Source organism: Triturus cristatus, chromosome 3_2, assembly GCF_964204655.1.
Source record: "Triturus cristatus chromosome 3_2, aTriCri1.1, whole genome shotgun sequence".
NCBI lineage: Eukaryota > Metazoa > Chordata > Amphibia > Caudata > Salamandridae > Triturus > Triturus cristatus.
In genome coordinates, this window is record NC_140584.1 from 743,039,257 (window position 1) to 743,060,841 (window position 21,585).

The 21,585-nt window shown below is 45.4% G+C and overlaps 1 long non-coding RNA gene across 1 annotated transcript in view; it reads left to right on the top strand.

The window, feature by feature from the left end:
* Window positions 1-20,576, top strand: part of LOC146858031 (uncharacterized) — a 33,183-nt gene extending 12,607 nt beyond the window's left edge. The window contains exon 3 of the long non-coding RNA XR_014979642.1: window positions 19,513-20,576. This is a non-coding gene — a long non-coding RNA (uncharacterized LOC146858031). The remainder of the gene's footprint in view (window positions 1-19,512) is intronic.
* The last annotated feature ends 1,009 nt before the right edge of the window (window positions 20,577-21,585 follow it).

Consider the following 21,585-nt stretch of genomic DNA (forward strand, 5'->3'; position numbering starts at 1 on the left):
GGGAGTCATTACAATGACTGCCCGAACCCTATCCATAAACCCAGCTAAGTGCTCCATATGTACACTGAACGTATTCATAGAGTGGTCGAGCATAAACCCTCCTTCTGTAAGAAGTGTGCATTTTATTTCTGTTTGCAGACAGAGCGCTAACTCGACCCGAAAGTATTGGAGCGCTTTACACGCGCCCGAGTCATATTACACAGGATCGAACAAAGTGGTTTGCCGAGAATCACAGGATATTAGGTAAGCCCCTGCCGCTACTCGAACCTAGTTCCAAAGTCGACAGCTCTGGCCATACCCCCATAAACAAGCCTGCAGCTTTACCGGACCGAAATGCAGTGCAAGGGCAAGTCCCTAACCTGACACAGATTTTTTTCTCCCGAGCCTCTGCTAATTGTCAGCGGTAGGTGGCTCCATGTCAGGCCAAACTGAAACTGTCAATCATGACAGCTTGCATCTGTCTCTACTAAAGAGCTCTTCTCACTTCCAGGCTTCAGCAGACCAGAGGACCACTAATACCACTGCCAAACCTAGAACAAGCATTTGCAATGCAATAGGTCTCGCAATTATAAGAGTTTGAGCTATTGGCATTGTAAAATTACAATTCCTTTTATTTATGTTTTGGTCTTAAAACAAACAAAAGGCATTGTCATTTACAATGTCAGTAGCATAAACTCGCATAAAAGCAGTGTGGGGAGTGCAGCAGTGTGCGGCGTGCAGCATTGTGCGGCGTGCAGCAGATGTGGGCAGTGTGCGGCGTGCAGCAGTGTGCGGCGGGCAGCAGTGTGCGGCGGGCAGCAGTGTGTGGCGTGCAGCGTCATGCAGCAGTGTGTGGCTTGCAGCAGTGTGTGGCGTGCTGCAGTGTGTGGCGTGCTGCAGTGTGTGGCGTGCAGCAGTGTGCGGCGTGCAGCAGTGTGCGGCGTGCAGCAGTGTGCGGCGTGCAGCAGTGTGCGGCGTGCAGCAGTGTGAGACGTGCAGCAGTGTGAGACGTGCAGCGGCATGCAGCAGTGTGTGGCGTGCAGCAGTGTGTGGCGTGCTGCAGTGTGTGGCCTGCAGCAGTGTTTCGTGTAGCAGTGTGCGGTGTGAAGCATTGTGCGGCATGCAGCAGTGTGCGGCGTGCAGCAGTGTGTGGCGTGCAGCAGTGTGTGGCGTGCAGCGGCGTGCAGAAGTGTGTGGCGTGCAGAAGTGTGTGGCGTGCATCAGTGTGTGGCGTGCAGCAGTGTGTGGCGTGCAGCAGTGTGTGGCGTGCAGCAGTGTGTGGCGTGCAGCGGCATGCAGCAGTGTGTGGCGTGCAGCAGTGTGTGGCATGCAGCAGTGTGTGGCGTGCATCAGTGTGTGGCATGTAGCAGTGTCACGGTTGCAGCAGTGTGCGGCGTGCAGCAGTATGTGGCATGCAGCAGTGTGTGGCGTGCAGCAGTGTGTGGCGTGCAGCAGTGTGTGGCGTGCAGCAGTGTGTGGTGGCATGCAGCAGTGTGTGGCGGCATGCAGCAGTGTGTGGCGGCATGCAGCAGTGTGTGGTGGCATGCAGCAGTGTGTGGCATGCAGCAGTGTGTGGCGGCATGCAGCAGTGTGTGGCATGCAGCAGTGTGTGGCGTGCAGCAGTGTGTGGCGTGCAGCAGTGTGTGGCGTGCAGCAGTGTGTGGCGTGTAGCAGTGTTACGCGTGCATCAGTGTGTGGCGTGCAGCAGTGTGTGGTGTGCAGCGGCATGCAGCAGTGTGTGGCGTGCATCAGTGTGTGGCATGTAGCAGTTTTGGCCTTTAAACAACATGTCCTCCCCATTTGTAGGGTTTCTGTGCTCTGTGTTAGGCAGGCTAACCATTCAAACCTGCTCTGTAAAGCTTCAACATGATAAAAGCCCCGGCACCTCTTTGGTTACAAATTAAGCACTAGGAAAGTGGCTGTAGCCAAGACACTATTGAATTTTAGTTTATATGCTCTGTGTTACGCAAACTAAATAAAGACATATACAGTGTAAAGCTGCTGCCTCATCAAAACACCGGCACTTCCTTTGTTACAAATTAAGCACTAGGAGGGTGGCTGTAGCTACGTGTTTGCAGCTACACACAAATAAAAATAATAACGTAGCTCCACTTTAGGTCATATTTATGTTTGTGTCTATAGAAATATCAACTAATTTGTCCACAATCACAGGCTATTAAGCATATTCAGACATTAAAACCTGGTTTCAAAACTCGTAGGTTAGCAGTAGTGGACTTTAAAGAACATCCCCTCCCCATTTTTCCGGTTTGTGTGCTCTGTGTAAGGCAGGCTAAACAAAACAACATGCTGTGTAAAGTTGCCACCTAATCAGAGCCCCGGCACCTCCTCTGTTACAAATTAAGCACTGGGAAAGTGGCTGTAGCCAAGCCACTATTAAATTACAGTTTATGTCCTCTGTGTTACGCACAATAAAAAAAAAGTATGGCGTGCAGCAGTGTGTGGCGTGCATCAGTGTGTGGCATGTAGCAGTGTCACGGTTGCAGCAGTGTGCGGTGTGCAGCAGTGTGTGGCGTGCAGCAGTGTGTGGCGTGCAGCAGTGTGTGGCGGCATGCAGCAGTGTGTGGCGTGCAGCAGTGTGTGGCGTGCAGCAGTGTGTGGCGTGCAGCAGTGTGTGGCGTGCAGCAGTGTGTGGCGTGCAGTAGTGTGTGGCGTGCAGCAGTGTGTGGCGTGCAGCAGTGTGTGGCGTGCAGCAGTGTGTGGCATGCAGCAGTGTGTGGCATGTAGCAGTGTCACGGTTGCAGCAGTGTGCGGTGTGCAGCAGTGTGTGGCGTGCAGCAGTGTGTGGCGTGCAGCAGTGTGTGGCGGCATGCAGCAGTGTGTGGCGTGCAGCAGTGTGTGGCGTGCAGCAGTGTGTGGCGTGCAGCAGTGTGTGGCGTGCAGTAGTGTGTGGCGTGCAGCAGTGTGTGTCGTGCAGCAGTGTTACGCGTGCAGCAGTGTGTGGCGTGCAGCAGTGTGTGGTGTGCAGCGGCATGCAACAGTGTGTGGCGTGCAGCAGTGTGTGGCGTGCATCAGTGTGTGGCATGTAGCAGTTTTGGCCTTTAAACAACATGTCCTCCCCATTTGTGCAGCAGTGTGTGGCGTGCAGCAGTGTGTGGCATGTAGCAGTGCCACGGTTGCAGCAGTGTGCGGTGTGCAGCAGTGTGTGGCGTGCAGCAGTGTGTGGCGTGCAGCAGTGTGTGGCGGCATGCAGCAGTGTGTGGCGTGCAGCATTGTGTGGCATGCAGCAGTGTGTGGCGTGCAGCAGGGTGTGGCGTGCAGCAGGGTGTGGCGTGCAGCAGTGTGTGGCATGCAGTAGTGTGTGGCGTGCAGCAGTGTGTGTCGTGCAGCAGTGTGTGGCGTGCAGCAGTGTGTGGTGTGCAGCGGCATGCAACAGTGTGTGGCGTGCAGCAGTGTGTGGCGTGCATCAGTGTGTGGCATGTAGCAGTTTTGGCCTTTAAACAACATGTCCTCCCCATTTGTAGGGTTTCTGTGCTCTGTGTTAGGCAGGCTAACCATTCAAACATGCTCTGTAAAGCTTCAACATGATAAAAGCCCCGGCACCTCTTTGGTTACAAATTAAGCACTAGGAAAGTGGCTGTAGCCAAGACACTATTGAATTTTAGTTTATATGCTCTGTGTTACGCAAACTAAATAAAGACATATACAGTGTAAAGCTGCTGCCTCATCAAAACACCGGCACTTCCTTTGTTACAAATTAAGCACTAGGAGGGTGGCTGTAGCTACGTGTTTGCAGCTACACACAAATAAAATAATAACGTAGCTCCACTTTAGGTCATATTTATGTTTGTGTCTATAGAAATATCAACTAATTTGTCCACAATCACAGGCTATTAAGCATATTCAGACATTAAAACCTGGTTTCAAAACTCGTAAGTTAGCAGTAGTGGCCTTTAAAGAACATCCCCTCCCCATTTTTCCGGTTTGTGTGCTCTGTGTTAGGCAGGCTAAACAAAACAACATGCTGTGTAAAGTTGCCACCTAATCAGAGCCCCGGCACCTCTTCTGTTACAAATTAAGCACTGGGAAAGTGGCTGTAGCCAAGCCACTATTAAATTTCAGTTGATGTCCTCTGTGTTACGCAAAATAAAAAAAAAGTATAAAGTGTAAAGCTTCTGCCTCATTAAAACACCAGCACTTATTTGTTACAAATTAAGCACTAGGTGGGCGGCTGTAGCTACCTGTTTACAGCTACACACAACAAGTAACATGATACCTACAACAAGTTAGGACTATTGGCTTTGTCAATCGTTGTTAGTTGCATAAGATAAATTAGCAGTAACGGTGGCTTGTATATAATATTGAAAAAGCATCCACTTGAAGCCCTAGTGACACCACGACAATGTTACTGCTCCTGAGTTACAAAAAGAGGCACAAGAATCCAGAGCAGACATGGCGAGTAAGTTGGCTGAAGAGGTGGGGGTGGCAAATGGTGTTCACGGGCGCTTTGATGTCCTCAGTGGCCGCGCGGCTCACTGAAAACATCAAAGCGCCCTCGAAATGTAAGTGATCGCAATCGCGATCACACTTCAAAGCGCGGCTGTGTGACAGGCGAAAGTGAAAGACGAGTGCTTTCAGGCTGCCAAATGGTGCGCGCGCCCGGCACACATGCACAGTAGTTGGCGGCCTGAAAGCACTCGTTTGCACTTCCAAAAGTGCTTACTATAAGTCTCGCCAGAGCAGCGCTAAAGCGCTGTCTCAGGCGAGACCTAAAAAGCATTTGCAGTGCAATAGGTCTCGCATTTACGAGAGTTTGAGCTATTGGCATTGTAAATGACAATGCATTTTATATGTGTGTTGTTTTTTAAACAGATAAATAATAGGCATTGTCATTTACAATGCCAATAGCTAAAACTCTCGCAAAGGGGAGACCTATAGCATTGCAAATGCGTTTGCGCTATAAAAATGTTAAAAAAAGCAATTGGAGATGCCTGCAACACAAAGCTAGTTGAGAAAATAGTGTTCGGAGGCTGTAATTAAAGCCTACAGAGTAACAACACACGTAACAGAGGGTTTGGCTTTGGGAGGTCACAAAATGAGACAAGGCAGTACTAAGGAGGGACTACTAATTGAGCAATGAACAGCCACAGTTTACAGTGGACGATGACACAAGCCAATGAAAAGTATGGGTGGAGAATGGGCGGAGATTCAAGATCCTACCTAAATACAGCATGCCTCACAGAGCAGATCATGTGCTGCCCAAGCTCCACCTAAAAATGTGTTCGAATCAGGTGAAATGCATTTGTGTGTCTGCATGCGTGTTCATAGCTGCCAAGTTTTCAGTTAGCTTATGCCTGACATTTCCATGCTGTCAGGGTGCTTATATGTGACATTTCAATCCCTGAAGTGTGACACACTGAGAGACACTTTATCACTTTCAGAACAAAGGGATTATCTCTTTGAGATGAGAAACCTTCCTGAAAGTAACCCTTTTATGCAATATATTGAACTAGGAACTGCCTTTAATCTATTTAGTGCAATATAATTCACTAGGACACACCTCAAAACAGATCACAATGCACAGTATGCATAGCTAAAGCCAGAATGACCAAAAGTATCAAACAAACAAGGTTGCCACTCGCCGTTTCTCTTCCCTGCCCAACTCAGCTCCTGCTTTTTCTCATTGAATGAATTAAAAGTATAGTAATAACTCTCATTTAAACTCGGATGGATAAAACACAGAGAAGGCCCTATCAGGATTCGAACCTGTGACCACCAGTTTGTGACCAACTGTCATAGCAGGCGTCAAACTAGGATGCCCGTAGTTTACTTCTAAAATAACCTCGGCCGCAGTTGGGGTATGGAAGTCCTCATTTGCTGTGACGCCTATGTTAACTTCAATTCAACAGGAAGAATGTAACCTGTAAGGTTAAAATGCACTTATTATGCACGTTAAAAATCTGGGGAAACCATTAAGGTTATTTTTGTAGCAAAGAGAGCAGGTGAGCATAGCTGGGGGTGGGAGGAGGTTAGTGTGACCACCCCATCCCCCAACAAATGGATGCTGGTGTGGGTAGTTGGTTCCAGGGATATCCACTCTGGCTAGCAGTGTCGGTGGTCGGGTTTTCACTGGGATTAGTAATCCTCATAGCACAGACACATGCTCCATGAAGCTTTGCAGAGCTTGTGTACTTTCACACTGTTCACTCTCACACAGACCAGGCCAGGAATAAACAAAGGACTGTACGGCCTTGAAGTGGTGCAGATAAGCCTTCTAAATGTGACACTAGTTTCATCCATTCTGCTCTCAAAATAAATTATAGTTTGCTTTTCTTGAGGTGCTCCAGACCCCACAGAAAATGTAAAAAAATATTTGATGTGATGGGAATGAGAAGAGTAGGGTAATTAACAGATTTAGGTAACGCAGTTAGACTTTGAATATATTTCTGTATATATATTCAATGAAAAAAACAAAGTTTAAAGCTTAGTTACAGTTAGGAAAACTTAATTTAACTATGCAAAGCAAGTTTAAACTACACAAACTTAAAACATTCTAAAATTAGTTATAACTTTAATTTATAATTTATCCACCACCTTTAAATTATTATAAGTAGGTGACCTCGTTGCACGCTCTTTTCAGCTCACTAATCAGACAACACTAACTGTAAATTGCCACTCTACTGTGCACAGTGTTGTGTCAAATAATGTAATTTGAGGAGTTATAAGTGTTGTTATGAATGCTATGATTTCACATGCTATAAGTGATGTAGTATGCAACAACAACGACAATTTAGTTTGTATACTCCACACGATCTATCACCCCCTCTTGATAATCTTCTCTTCGTAGAACAAATAATGGAGACCATATCCTCCAACTCTGACCAACACCTTACTCATATCTTCCCTGGTGATTTCAATTTACACTAGAATAACGCAAATTATACCTTATTATGCACTTTCAAGGCCTTCATCTCTGACCTAAACTTCACCCAGTCCTGCAATGAACCTACCCACATCAAGGGATCCACCCTCAACTTAATCATTGCTAAAGATAACGTTATTCGGTTGGATGCCTGATCATCATGTGAATGGTCGGATCATTACCTAATTTCATTTCTCGTCTTGGAAATGGTGGCGATTAGACAAGGACAACCTCGTAAGTCCAAACAATGGTCACGAGACTTGAGGAACATCAATATAAATAATCTAACCAGCATCAGTAATAACCTACTTCCTCTACCCCCTAAACTGACACATCTGGATGACCTCACCAAATGCTACATCCACTCCATGACTAATATATTCGACTCATTTGCTCTAAGGTAACTCAAACGGATTCCCAGTAAACCATCCAAACCCTGGTTCAACTGCTCCCTTAATAAGGAAAGACGCAAACTAAGGCTAGCGGAGAAGTCATGGAGAAACTCTCCCTCCATAACAAACCTCAAGCAGCTGAGGATGACAAGAAGTACCTATAACAAACATATCCGGGGTGCCAAAACTGCTCACTTTAGGTCACAGCTCGACCACACCAAAATCAGGCCAAAAAAACTGTTAATAATCATCAAACAGCAAGCTAACCACTCAACTAACTAACACTCTACACTCAATGACTTAACCCTTAGCAGTGAGGAGTTTTCTGCACACTTCATTGAAAAGACAAGAAACATCAACTGGAACTACTACACATCACACCAAAAATGCATTGTCTGTCCCAGTCCACTGCCTTTCCGCTACCCCTAATGAGTTTCCCTCTTTCTTGCTCTATGTATTACTCTCCAAAAATACAGGCATTGAAAAATGAACTTACCTTTGAATGTATTTCTCGGTCCTAAAATAAATCTTAAAAGAAGCTTATTTTTCTAAAATTGGTGTGGATCTCCTTTTTGAGTCATGTGTCATTTATTTATCACTGTGTGCTTAACAAATGTCTTACATTCCTGTGTGTTAGGCCAAAGGCTGCTCAACCACACTACCACAAATAGAGCCCTGAACTCTTCTGGGGGAATCTCTGGACTCTTTGCACAATATTACCACTTAGTGGTATATCATATAATGAGCCAGCTTCCTACAGATGGAGACGACACTACAATGTTAAAGAAAAAGATCTTTATAAAAAAGTCTCTAAAAAAATAACTAACCATGATTTTTAATGAAAAATCATCGTTTTCTTCCAATAAAATTGAAACCGCCAAAGACTCTATTAAGGAGCTTTTTAAAACAGTTTAATCACTCTCCAACATCTCTGAGAATAAACATACCAACTCCAATCAATCCTTTTGCAACACTCTGTCCACCTTCTTTCAATACAAAGTGGAAGCTGTTTACGCACCTTTTACAGTCAAACTTACACCAACCTCTTGTTCCTCTAGCGTGATATCCTACTTAACCAACTTAGAATCTCTGACCTCATTCTCACCACTCACAATGCATCAGGTACTCATATTGACCAAATCCAGGAAGTCTGTCCCCTAACAACTCCTGTCCTCCGAAAATCCTTCAACAAATTCCTGAAACAATCTCAGCCTATCTAACTCATATCTTTAATGATATGTTTAGCACAGGCTACTTCCGAAAAGTTTGGAAAACAGCATACATTTTACCCCTAATAAATAAAATGACTTTCCCGCTAACAGATCCGAGCAATTATCGTTCGATATCCCAATCGCCATTTCCAGCAAAAGTCATTGATAAGGCCATGAATCAACAGCTGACAGCTTTTATAGATGCAATCGCCTTCTAGATCCTACTCAATTTGGCTTTAGAAGCCAACACAATACAGAATCTGCATTAATTGTTGCATAAGAGAATATAAGAGCCTCCATTGATTGAGGAGAAAATGCCGCTCTAATCCTCTTAGACCTCTAAGCGGCATTTGACACAGTCACTCACAACATCTTGATTGACCGGCTCCACTCACTAGGACTCAGAGGAACAGCCGTCACCCTCCTAACATCATTCTTGTCAGAACGAGAACAAAGGGTAGCACTGGATGACTTTGTATCAAACTCCTTCACCCTCCCTTGCGGTGTAACACAGGCCTTCTCCCTGAGCCCTTCTCTTATTAACTTATATATCACACCATTGGCCAAGCTGATGAAAATGTCTGGGTTCTTAGTTATATCCTACACTGATGATACTCAAATTGTGGTCTCGGTTTCAGGCAACCCTGACAACACGGCCATCAAATTTTATGTCTGCATGAAAAATATAGGAGACTGGATGACTAACAACTGATTAGAATTTAACTCGGTGAAGACTGAAGTCCTCCTATTTTGAAACAATTCATCCTTTTGGTTCCTTGCTGGTGGCCCCAGGACATGGGTGCCTTTCTAACTCCAGTTAAAAAAGTAAAGAAGCTAGGTATTCTGTTCGACAATAGGCTGACATTTGACAGCCAGGTCAATAAGATTACCTCATCCGTTTTCTACATTTTAAAAATTATTTGGAAAATTCTTCTTTTTATTCCAACTAATCTTCAAAAGACAGTCAGCACAGCACTAATCCTATCTAGACTGGTTTATTGCAACACCCTGTACATTAATATGCAACAAAAACTATTGACCACATTTCAAACTGCAAAATCTGCAGCACGTCTTTTATTTGCACTACCAAAACACCAGTCAGCAAACTTTGCACTCGGAGAGTTACACTGGTTACAGATAAATACAAAAGAATAGCCTTCAAGGCTTTGTGTATTGCCGTTAAGGCACTTCATAACACAGGACCAGATTATCTAATACAAAGCTTTTCCTGGTATATCCCTGCTAGACCATTACATTCAGTGGCAGCAAAACACTTTATAGTTACCAAATTTAGGAAATCCCATTGGGGAGGCAAAAGCTTTGTTGTTTGCACAACTAAACTGTGGAACTCTCTCCCTCTCAAACTGAAAGAAACAACAAATCTTTTACAGTTCATGAAAGCACTTAAAACATGGCTTTTTAATTATTAAATGAATTGTAGTTAGTTATTTTCGGCTCTCTATTAAGCAAAATCCACCCTCGGATATTCAAGCGCTTTAACAGAATAATCACCATAACATAACATTTCAATGTTTTTAAATTTCTTTTATAAAAATGTGTTTCAAGTCCTAGAGCCTAGTGTCACAAGTGGAAAGTTGTTATGTGGAGTGTTGTACAGTACAGTGGGGGAAAGTGTTGTCAAGTCTTTTGTCATAGAGTGGAGTACTGTAGATTGGAATAGAGTAAAGTGTAGTAGATCATTGTACAGTGTAATAAAGTGTTATATAGTGTGGAGGTATAGTGTCTCATATAGTGGGGTCACGTATTGTACACTGGAGCAGTGAGATGTACAGTGGAATGGCGTGTCGAACAGTAAAGTAAGGTGTTGTTATATTCCATATAGGTACCCCAATATAGGCTCAGGTAACATTATCTATATTCTCCCCTACATTATACACATAACGGTTCATGGGGACTGACCTTTTACCTAGATACGACACTGCAAACAGAACGCGGGATTTCCCTAGTAGCAACCTCATACATTATGCATGAGGATTCTTGGAAACTCAGCAGGGTTCATCTCCTGCATAATAACTATGTATAAAGTTAATTCCAGACGTCATCCTAAGTCCGGCACTGACACAGCAAGGCAAAACCCCCGGGGAGACCTTTGGGTATAAACATCACATCTTGCTGAAACAAACAGAGGAGATCAGGACTTCCATGCCGACACACTGACGCGAGACGCTGAAGCACCCTGCATGCAGATAATCCAGCTCGCAGTGGTCTGACATCCCTTGCGGGTGTCCAACCCGAGAGCAGGACGGGGTCGCACAGTTTCTCACTTCAGGTAATGGGGGTTGACTTTATCCTAGAGGGATTCTTGGATTAACACCTACATACATGCTAGGTACACTTAGGTACATCAAGTTGGGGTAGCATCGTAGGCGTACACATTTTTACTATAATTTTATTGCATTCATGATTATAGCTACCATCCTTTTACATTCCTAGTGCTTCTAGTCATTTATATCTGCTACTCTCTAATGATCTTTACACCACATCTATTCTACACTAGAATAATGACCGGTCAATAAATACTTATTGAAAACTTCCCTACAGTTTATTCTGTGTACTTCTCTGAGATTGAGTAAGCACGAGTGACTGAGCGAAAAGTAGTACGCTGTTTCCATGGTCCTGAGGGATCAGGGTTGTCATGTTCGATAGTTGCCAGGAATTATTCTCTCCTTGGTAAGAGGAGTTTCTAGTGGCACTGTGAGCTAGCTGGTATAAAGGCCAACATATTCGGTATACGTTGTACAAACGCGCAGATCCTGTATAGGTTATATAGGAACTACACGAATTGGCGCCGCCAACATTGGTTGGGTACTTATTTAACAGTCAAATCTGAGTAGTTCAGTTGTGCTATTCTCAGAGTCATCTGGAGTCAGAAGTTACAGCACTCCGCCGCAGCTGAGTAGGCAAAATGGTATTGGCTGTTGGTTAATCAAGCTTGAAGGACACATTGTTCCTATTGTGCATAACATCTTATCTCAGTTCCCTTGCAAGGCTCTTCTTGCCAAAACAGTGACAGTACAGGAAGATCCTGTGGTCTAATTAAATCTCTCAGGAGAAGAAGATGTGGATGCAATGCGCATTCCAGAAAATGTTACAACGGCCATCACCCTAAAACTAGCAGAATATGGCATAACGTCTAGGGATGGGCCAGTAATATTCGTGATTGAGGCACACAAATCTTATAGGACAAAGGTATTCTATTCATGGATTAAATTCTCGCATGCAGATGCACATTCAAAAACATTTCATTTCTCAATCAATCAATCAATCAATCAATCAGGGAATTGTAAGCGCGGTTCTTACCCGTGAGGGTCTCAAGGCGCTGGGGGGGAGAGGGGTCCGCAGATCTGTTTAGCTGAAGAACCAGGTCTTGAGGGTCTTCCTGAAGGTGTTCAGGGAGGGGGCATGTCTGATGTCTGCCAGTAGCTCGTTACCGGTCTTGGCTGCAATGTGAGAGAAGGATCTTCCGGCTGCTCTGGCTCTGTGAATGTGCGGGGTTTCGGCCAGTGCGAGGTTGGAAGATCGGAGGTTTCTTTTGGGTACGTGGAAGTTGATTCTGTCGTTGAGGTATTTGGTTCCGTTGTTGTGTAGGCATTTGTAGGCATGAGTGAGGATTTTGAAAGTGACTCTTTTCTCCACGGGGAGCCAGTGGAGACTTCGTAGGTGTTGGTTGATGTGTTTGTGTCGGGGATGCCGAGGACGAATCTGGCGGCGGTGTTCTGTATTGTCTGGAGTGTGCGGAGTAGGGACTTGTTAATGCCATTAGTGCGTTTCCTTAGTCCAGTCTGCTGGTGATGAGTGCGTGGGTGACTGTCTTCCTTGACTCAGGGAGGATCCACTTGAAGGTCTTGCAGAGGATGTAGAGGGTGTTGGAGCAGCTGGAGGTGACGGCGTTGACCTGTCAGTTCATGATGAGTGATGAGTTTAGTACGATGCTGAGGCTCTTGGCGTGGTCTGAGGAGGTAGGTGGAATTCCGAGGGCGGTTGGCCACCAGGTGCTGTCCCATGCAGAAGGGGTGGTACCGAGGACGAGGACTTCTGTCTTCTCGGCGTTGAGCTTCAGGCAGCTGTTGGTCATCCAGACTGCAATGTCTTGCATTCCTTTCTGGAAGATGAGTTTGGCCATGGTGGGATCTTTGGTGAGGGAGAGGATGAGCTGGGTGTCGTCGGCATAGGATACGATGTTGAGGCTGTGTTTTCGGACGATGGCTGGTCGTGGGGCCATGTAGATGTTGAAGAGGGTGGGGCACAGGGATGAACCCTGTGGGACTCCGCAGATGATTTTTGTGGGGTCGGAGAGGAAGGGTGGGAGTCTGATCCATTGGCTTCTTCCGGTGAGGAATGATCGGATCCAGTCCAGGGCTGTTCCTTGTATGCCTGCGTCATGTAGTCTGGCGACTAGTGTGCAGTGGGAGACGGTGTCGAAGGCCGCTGATAGGTCGAGTAGGATGAGGGCTGCGGAGTGGCTTTGGTCCAGGAGGGTGTGGATGTCGTCTGTGACGGCGAGTAGGGCAGTCTGTGTGCTGTGGTAGCTTCGGAATCCGGATTGGGACGGGTCGAGGACGGCGTTCTCTTCAATGAATCATGTCAGTTTCTTGTTGACTTTTTCTCTACAACTTTGGCTGCGAAGGGGAGGAGTGAAATGGGTCAATAGTTCTTGAGGTTGGTGGGGTCAGCTGTGGGCTTCTTGAGCAGAGGTCTGACTTCTGCGTGCTTTCAGCCATCTGGGAAGGTGCCTGTTTTGAAGGTGGTGTTGATGGTGCGTTGTAGTTCAGGTGCAATGGCGGCCGCGGGTCTGTGGTAGGTGTGAGGGGGCAGGGGTTGGTGGGGGACCCCGAGTGGATGCTTTTTATGGTCGATGTGGTGTCTTTGGCCGTGATCGGTGTCTAGTTGGATATGGTGGGCTTGCTGGTGTTTCTGGGGGGCAGGGGGCCGTCTGTGGCGCCTGGTGGATGGTCGATGAAGTTGTCGTAGAGGTTTTTGATCTTGAGGTGGAAATAGGTTCCAAGCTTGTCGCAGAGGTCTTGGGATGGGGTGATGTCTGTGACTTCTCTGTGTGGGTTGGTGAATTCTTGAATGACACTGAAAAGTTCCTTGGAGTTGGTGGTGTTGGCCAGGATTTTGTTGTGGATGAAGTTCCTCTTGGTGGCTCTGATCTGGTTGTGGTAGTCCGTCATGGCGTCTTTGTAGGTGGTGTGGCTTTCGGTGTTTCTCCAGTTCTTCTCCAGGCGTCTGCAGGTGCGTCTGACTTCTTGAATAGCGGTGGTGAACCAGGTGGCTTTCCTGGGGCGATGTCTGTCGGGGTTGCGTACAGGGCGAGCTCATCTGCGCAGTTGGAGATCAGGATGTGGAGTTCTCTGGCTGCATCATTTGCATCAGGTGCCCTGGTGTGGTTGTCCCGGGTGAGGGTGGAGTTAAGTTGCGCGTCGGTAACCTTGCTTCAGTTCCTTCGTGGTGGGCGTGGGGCTGGTTTGGGTGCTTTAGGTTTGTTGATAGCGAAGTGTACGCAGTGGTGGTCGCTCCATAGCGGCTGCATTGTGTGGCTGAATTGGACGCTGTTTCCTGCCACGAAGATGGGGTTGAGGATGTGTCCTACTCTGTGGGTCAGTGTGTTGACAAGTTGTTTAAGTCCGATGCTGGCGATGTTGTTATGAAGGATAGTGGAGTTGGAGTCGCTGGGGTTGTCGAATTGGAAGATCAGGTCTCTAATGAGTATGTAGTTTGTTGAGGCGATGGCGTGGGGTGCGATGAAGTCGGTGATGGTGGTGGCGAAGGGTGTTCGGGGGCGGGGGGTCTGTAGATGAGGGTTTCCCGGAATGTGGCTTTGAGGGTGGTCTGGATCTGAAAGTGCAGGTGTTTGACAGAGGAGAAGGTTTCGTTGGAGTTGATGAGGTGGAGGGTGCTCTTGTGGGCGATGGCGAGGCCCCCTCCTGGGTGGTTGGGGCGGTCTTTCCTCTGGATCTTGTATCCATCTGGGATGGCGGTGCTGATGTTGGGGGCGGAGGATGCGTTGGTCCAGGTCTCTGTGAAGAAGGTGATGTCGGGCGAGAGAGAGTCGAGTAGGTTCCAGATTTCCATGGCGTGTTTGTGTACGGAGCGTACGTTGAGGAGGATGCATTTTAGGGTGTTGCCGGTGCTGGACTCGGCGGAGTTGGAGGCCGGGGCGGCGGTGAGGGTCTGGCGGCAGTGCAGGCAGGAGAACTGACTGTGGGTCGTGTTCAGCGAGGCCTGTTGGAATTCTCTAAGTCTTCCAGGGTTGAGTGTGAGGAGGGTGGTGGTGTCGTAGCGATGGGCAGTGGGATGTCCAGGGTTCCTGGCGCTGGCCTTTGGTGCGCCCGCTGCTTGCGTCTGCTGTGCGACCACACAGCGTCCGCCATTAAGTAGGGGAGGTGGGAGGGAGGAGAGGCTGGGACGGCGGGAGCGGGGAATTCCAGGGGGGAGGGGCCGCAGGGGCAGCTACGGCAAATGGAACAGTGGTGGAATTAGAGCAAGACACAGATGTGCACAATAACAGTGGCGCGAAAGGGAAAAGGTTGCAAGCAGTCTGGTCCCAGTTGGAGCGGGCAGCAGGCGCAGGAGCGGGCAGCAACCTCAAACCTCCCAAGGAGGAGGTTGGGGTCTGGAGGCAAGAGACGGCACAGCAGAGCTGCGGGGAGAGAGAGTGGACCTAGACCGAGGGTCGGAGGTCTACTTAGAAGATAACATACCGAACGAATATTGTCCATACGAGGACATTGAAATTCTGCTCACTTATCAGGAGCATTATTATTGGTTTAAAGGCACCCTCCCCCATACAAGAAATAGAGTAAGACTCGGCCCCCTCAGAAGAGACAGAGAAACATGGCCAGTACTGGTGACATATGCACCTCATCCTGACATTGAGATAATGCCAGGAGGAGACTTACTCACACATCATAAAGAACTAATAAAAATCTACAGGAACATGACACAGTTTGTGATGAGAACACTCACACTACAGCCAACACCGGCTATACCAACAGGACCAGTCCAGACTACTACACCACAAACATTACATGCAGTAATGGGTAAAATGCCCTTTTGGATAGCTCAAAAGATAACACAGTTAGAGGGAGTATTCCCAAACACGGGTCCACAAGCAAAGCATAGAATGCTTACAATTTTCTTGCCCATGGGAATAGCTCCCAAGGTAGAAGATTTACGGTCTTCGCTGCCGTATATACCAGACCACATGATATCCCTTCACTAGCAGTAGTACCAGACGTATTGCAACAGATACAGAATGAGTATGGCACAGACCCTGCTCTGAACTTAGAGATAAAGTTATTAAATAACTTCGCCCAATGATCAGTTATAATATTAGCAAACATTAAAGGGGAGGCAGCATCAGTGGCAATATGCCACCGTTTGAGAGATTTCACTCCTTTACAACAAGAGACAAAATTACCTAAAATAATAGAAACTGCTTATGTAGAATTAGGTAGAGACAGTTTGGGAGCTGCACCAGTAAAATCTTATCTAATGGGGGAGTCCTGAAAAGTATACCTTTAGGCAAGCACCTGCTTCTTCAAAGAAGAAATGGGACAATAACAAACAACAAAAGAATAAAACAAATAGATCTCAATCCAGAGGTGGGTCTCCTCAATGGGAGCCCTCCGAAAAAAGGTATAACTTTCAGAATAGAGACAACATTCGTAAACCTGACAGGTATCAGGATACAGATACACGTTCCTCTCGTTCCTTTCAGGGTTCATCAAGAAACTCCTAGAGAGAAGGACGATCTTAACATAGAAAAGAAGAGCATACAAAGTCCAGAGACACGCAACGCGCTCCAGACTATGCACCTAAAAAAGAAGAAAAACAAAAACCTAAACCTCAATTCAAAAAGAAGAAAGTAGCAGGTCTCAAAGTTAGACATGCCCAGAATTCTGAGGACTCCACTACTGAACGGGGAATGGACTCTGACGATGCCAGACAGTGCAGCAGAAGTAACAATAGTTCACCAGAATCTGATGGACTTTCTAGTGACAGCGGAGTTGAGTGAATATATCTCAAGGGAAACACCTGATACTAGGGTAAGTGTCCCACATAAGTTACATGAAATAACACTTCGGATGGAGGGGGACAAACCAAGATGGATTAAAGGTCTGTTTTGGGAAAACTTAACCTTTGGCTATGACATCATGCTAGCTGAAAAGGATTGGCCACCTGCCTTTGTTATGGATTGCCCAAACGGAGAAACAAATAATTATGCCAGCCTTCTCGGACCTCGTTCCCCAACACTTATAACATACATACATACTCACAGGAGTGGGCAGGGGGCCTTGCTCCAGCTTTATATCGTAACCATGTTGGATGGGACGAAAACTCAACCCACCATGTTATACCATTAAAATTCCACGGAGACAGTATCCAATTAAGCAGGAAGCTAAAAAACAGGTCAGGGAGATCTTAGATCAACTTGAATACCAGGGAGTGATAGAAACTTGCACCTCCTCAATAAATAATCCTTTGTTTCCCGTAATTAAACCAGACAATACATATCATCTAGTTTTGGATTACAGACATTTAAATTCATGCACAAAACTTTTACAGTACAAAACGCACATAGTGCCGCATTAATTAATAACATTATGCGCAAAAAATACAAAACAACACTAAATATCTCAAATTGATTTTTCTGCCAGAATATAGCATCTGAGAGCAGATATTTGACAGCATTCTCAGCACTAGGTTGTCAGTGACAATTTTGTCGACTAGCCCAGGGGTATAATAACAGTTCGGGGCTATTTTCCGCCAGAGTAACTGAATTACTTCAAAATCTGGACGAGGAGGTATTGTTCTATGTAGATGATATTTATCTGAAGGTTGAACACCATAATTTTGGGGTTCGCCTCAGGGGGTTACAAATTTAACTTTAAAAAATCCTATTTTTGGGATATGAGCTTTCAAGTGAAGGGAAAAGACTGGCAGACAACTTTTTAGAAAAATGTGTGCTGCTGCAACCTCCAAAAACAATTGAAGAATTTACAATCAATACTGGGATTCCTAAATTTCGGCTGAACATACCTTTTGAATTACGCAGAAAGGCTTTCACATTTTTACGACCTCATAAAACCTGATTTTTCAGTTAGACAATGGACACAGGAACACACAGACACAATTCGCTCCTTCCAGGCTGACATGATAGCATCAAGACACTTACAGACACGGGCAAATGTCCGCAACCTAGTGATCCGTATAGTTGCTGGTCATTCTGGGTACACATACCTCATATATAATGAAGGCGAAACAGTACCCATTGCTCATAAATCACTCTTGCACGTAAATGCTGAGAAGCGTTTCGCATCCACGGAAAAAATTCTGACAGCCGGACCGACTGCTGTAGTGATAGATGAGCACTGGCTCAGGGAAAACGAATAATAGTCGTGACCCCAGTACCAGCCCTGGAGGCTGCTACAAAGGCAAGCATTTCAAACGCTAAAGCTTTACATACGAGATGGATACAATGGACTAATTCTCTCACTGCATCAGATGTAGAATACAGATACAACCGTAGTCTGAAAACACAAGCATTTCTGCAATATGAACGGGAATATCCTCTACCAAATGAAATAATGTCTATAGATCAGTATGAATACATAATTTACACTGACGTATCTGCACAACCGGCCATAGAAATTAAACAGCAATACAGAGCTGCATGCGCAATTCTAAAAGGTCGTATGCAGGATGGTAAATTCCATCCGAGCAGTACAAAGACTCAGTCTCTAGGAGACTGCACGGCTCAGTTAGCAGAACTAAAAGCTCTTTTACTGGCACTGATAAATACGGATCCTGAATTCCCCACACTAATTGTGTGCGATTCCTTTTACTGTGTGCAGTCATACAATGAATATCTACATTATTGGGGACGAAATGGGTTTAAGGACTCCAAAGGTGGCACAATAAAGCACAAACTGCTATGGGAACAGGTAGCTGAGTTGAAAAACAAACTACCAAGAGCTAATGTGATACACAGGATAAGTCATCAACGTGACAGCGTTCACATTGAAGAGAATTCATTGGCTGATGAGGCCACAAAGGGGGCAGTACGAACTGCGTCCGTAGCTGCGATCACTTGTTCAAAAACGAGGATAGACGGGCAGATAATGGTAGCTGTCATTGCTTAGCGCAAGGACAATAAAGCACTTCTGAAAGGTTTTCCGCTCAAGTACTCCTACAAATTAGATGCAAACAACGTTCCATTTGCTCAGATTCCTGGAGTGGGGGATAGAGTGATACCAAACATGGATCGCAGATTGGGCTTGATATTAGCTTCACACGAGGGTTTAGAGTCTGCACACGCAGGAGTTATGGCAACTGTCTCCTTATTGAAACCGCTTTTTGGTGGCCGAAGCTAACTAAGCAGACTAAAGACTATGTTTTAAAATGCGGCATCTGTCAACAGATGACAGGCTCCACCATAACACGTCCAGCGTAGACACCATTGCTAAGATCAGACAGACCACTAGCGTGCGTCTATCTAGATCACTGCGGCCACTTACAATCTGACGGGGCTTACAAGTACATCTTGGTTGCAGTGGATTCATGTTCCAGATTTCTACGGGTATGGCCTCAGCCCTCGGCTGACACCAGAACTGTTATCAAAGATTTGCAAGTCTTTATAGGGACATAAGCAGTTGGCACATTACATTCTGACCGTGGCCCCGAGTTTAGCTCTAGGGCTTACAAGGAGGCCATGGGAGGTTTAGGTGTAGCATTGCGGTACTCCTCTCTGTACCATCCCAAGGGAAATTTGGTCACGGAGAGGAAAAAACGGGACTTAAAGCAATCATTAACAGCTAGAGTATTAGGCGCAGGTGGTAGTTGGGTCAATCATTTATAGGGGTTTCAGCGGCCATTAAACAACATGCCAAGAAGTTCTCTTGGGGGTGTCACTCCTTATCAAGTCCTATTTGGGACAAGAATGTGGGTACTTGATCTTGATTGTGAAGGCACAGTGGCGGATGGAAAACCTTTTGACATCAATAAACGTTTGTCTATCTTACAGGAACTGAACGAAGCCAGAGCCCTGCAAAGTAATGTGCCGGTGAAGAGGACCGCCACTGGGGAAGTGAAGTCAGTCACAGAAAAACCTGTCTGGATTTCTAAAGTTGGGGATCTGGTCAGAGAAAAAATAACAGACAAAAAAGAATTTGGGCCATCATACAGAAAGCCTGTACCTGTCCTGGCCGCCGAAGGAACAAGAACTGTACTTCTGCCGTCTCTTGCCAGAAAAAAGGAGAAAAGATTTGTCTCCATTGACCTGATCAAACCACACTATGTGGCCGATACTTAATAGTAGGCCTCATGGACTCCTGAGTAGCCGACGCCCTCCTCTCGCTAGAAATACAGGAAGTTCAGACGGAAAGACTAATCACCTTCGAAGAGCCACCCATACGGATTGATGGACTAAGCAACAATGCAATGGAACTCTTTCCCCTTGAACAAGGAATACAAAATCAAGAAGAAAGACAACTTTCAATTAGACCTAACACTGATGTATACGTAAATATGCCTCAGCAAGCACCATCTACGAGTTCGACAAAACCTGCTGAGCTATCAAAAATAGATCGAACTGCATCTGGCTATTTCATCGACTTTGATACATTTTCTTTGGATCCAAGTGAACCTGAAACAACGCCAGCCCCAATTTTTTCGTAAACAACAAATTAAAGACTTCTACATCTTTCTTAGAAAAAGTTACCTGGTGTTACCTTGGGTAGAACTTTGGATAAGCACCGAGATACTTTTCTTTCTCTTTTGGTTAGGCTTAGTGACTGTCTTTTGCTTACTTGTTAACAGACCTTACCGTCGCCAAAGTTCTGCAGCATCAAAAGTGAACTTACTCCTGAAACCACATGTTTCATCACATTGTGAACAGAGAGACTTGTCATCAGTGAACACTACAGCAGTTCTTATACCAGATGGTATAGTATGGGACAAGGTTGATTATGATATAGTCGTACCGACAGAACTTTTAAGAATACCACATTTGTTTATAATTTCTTTAAATGATGTAATTACCTCCAGTACATTTTCCGATGATTGTCATTCTGAAACTGTAAATAACATGTTGTCTCGTTTTTATATGTACATTGTGATGGTTTTTATTAACTAATAACAATAAACTTTCATTTCATTTAATGTGTCTGATTTAGAACAATCTGCCGCATTTTCTAGCGACGAAATGTTAGAAGACACATCATACTTTAACACAATGTATGGTTATCAACATTATGGTCATCATTTTTTACACAAATCTAGTAACACTAGAAATGTTTTCACTTACCAGCAATGAGAACATTGCCCAACACCTCCGAAAAGTGGTTAGAAAACCTTTGCACAAAATGTTGCATATTTTTCAGGGTTTAATATTTCAGACCCGACCGTACACTATTATAACTTTGCACCTACACCTGAACAAAAAAATGTGTTGACTAGCACCAAACAGATTTACACTACTTTATTACCCAACTGTCTAAACAAGGTTTCGACTTATGGAAAGACACTATAGACTTAAAATCTGTCTGGGGTTCTACAGACTGGCAAGTCCAGGGACATGAAGCCTTATTTAGAGCATGCCTCATACCTCAACAGATGATATTCCTAAATGAGACTGTGCAACAGTCTTCCTGTCTTGGATTAGTCAAGAACAAGGATTTAAACACACCTCGGTTTCCAACACCATCGCATACTGAGACTAACTTCACATCGAAAGAGGGGGTTACTTTAGATGACATTCTACAAAACAATAGGACAGACCCCAATTGGAACGGATGGTTGGTGTGGCCCACAGACACTAACAGGTGTCAGGAAAGATTCAGGGATGCAACCGAAGAGTGAAGTATCCATAGGCCAGACCCACGTTATGTAGAGAGAGAACATCCGGGGGGTTACATCATACAGTGTTGGGAAGTTATGCCTCGATTGGCTAAGAACCTCAACACTAACACTTATCCTTACTCACGGAAGATGTAGATCTCAGACATTTTTTATTAGATCCACAAAAGTCACGTAAAAAACATTTCTATTATGCTATCTATAATGAAATCATGAAAATCTCCCAACAATAAGCAGCGGA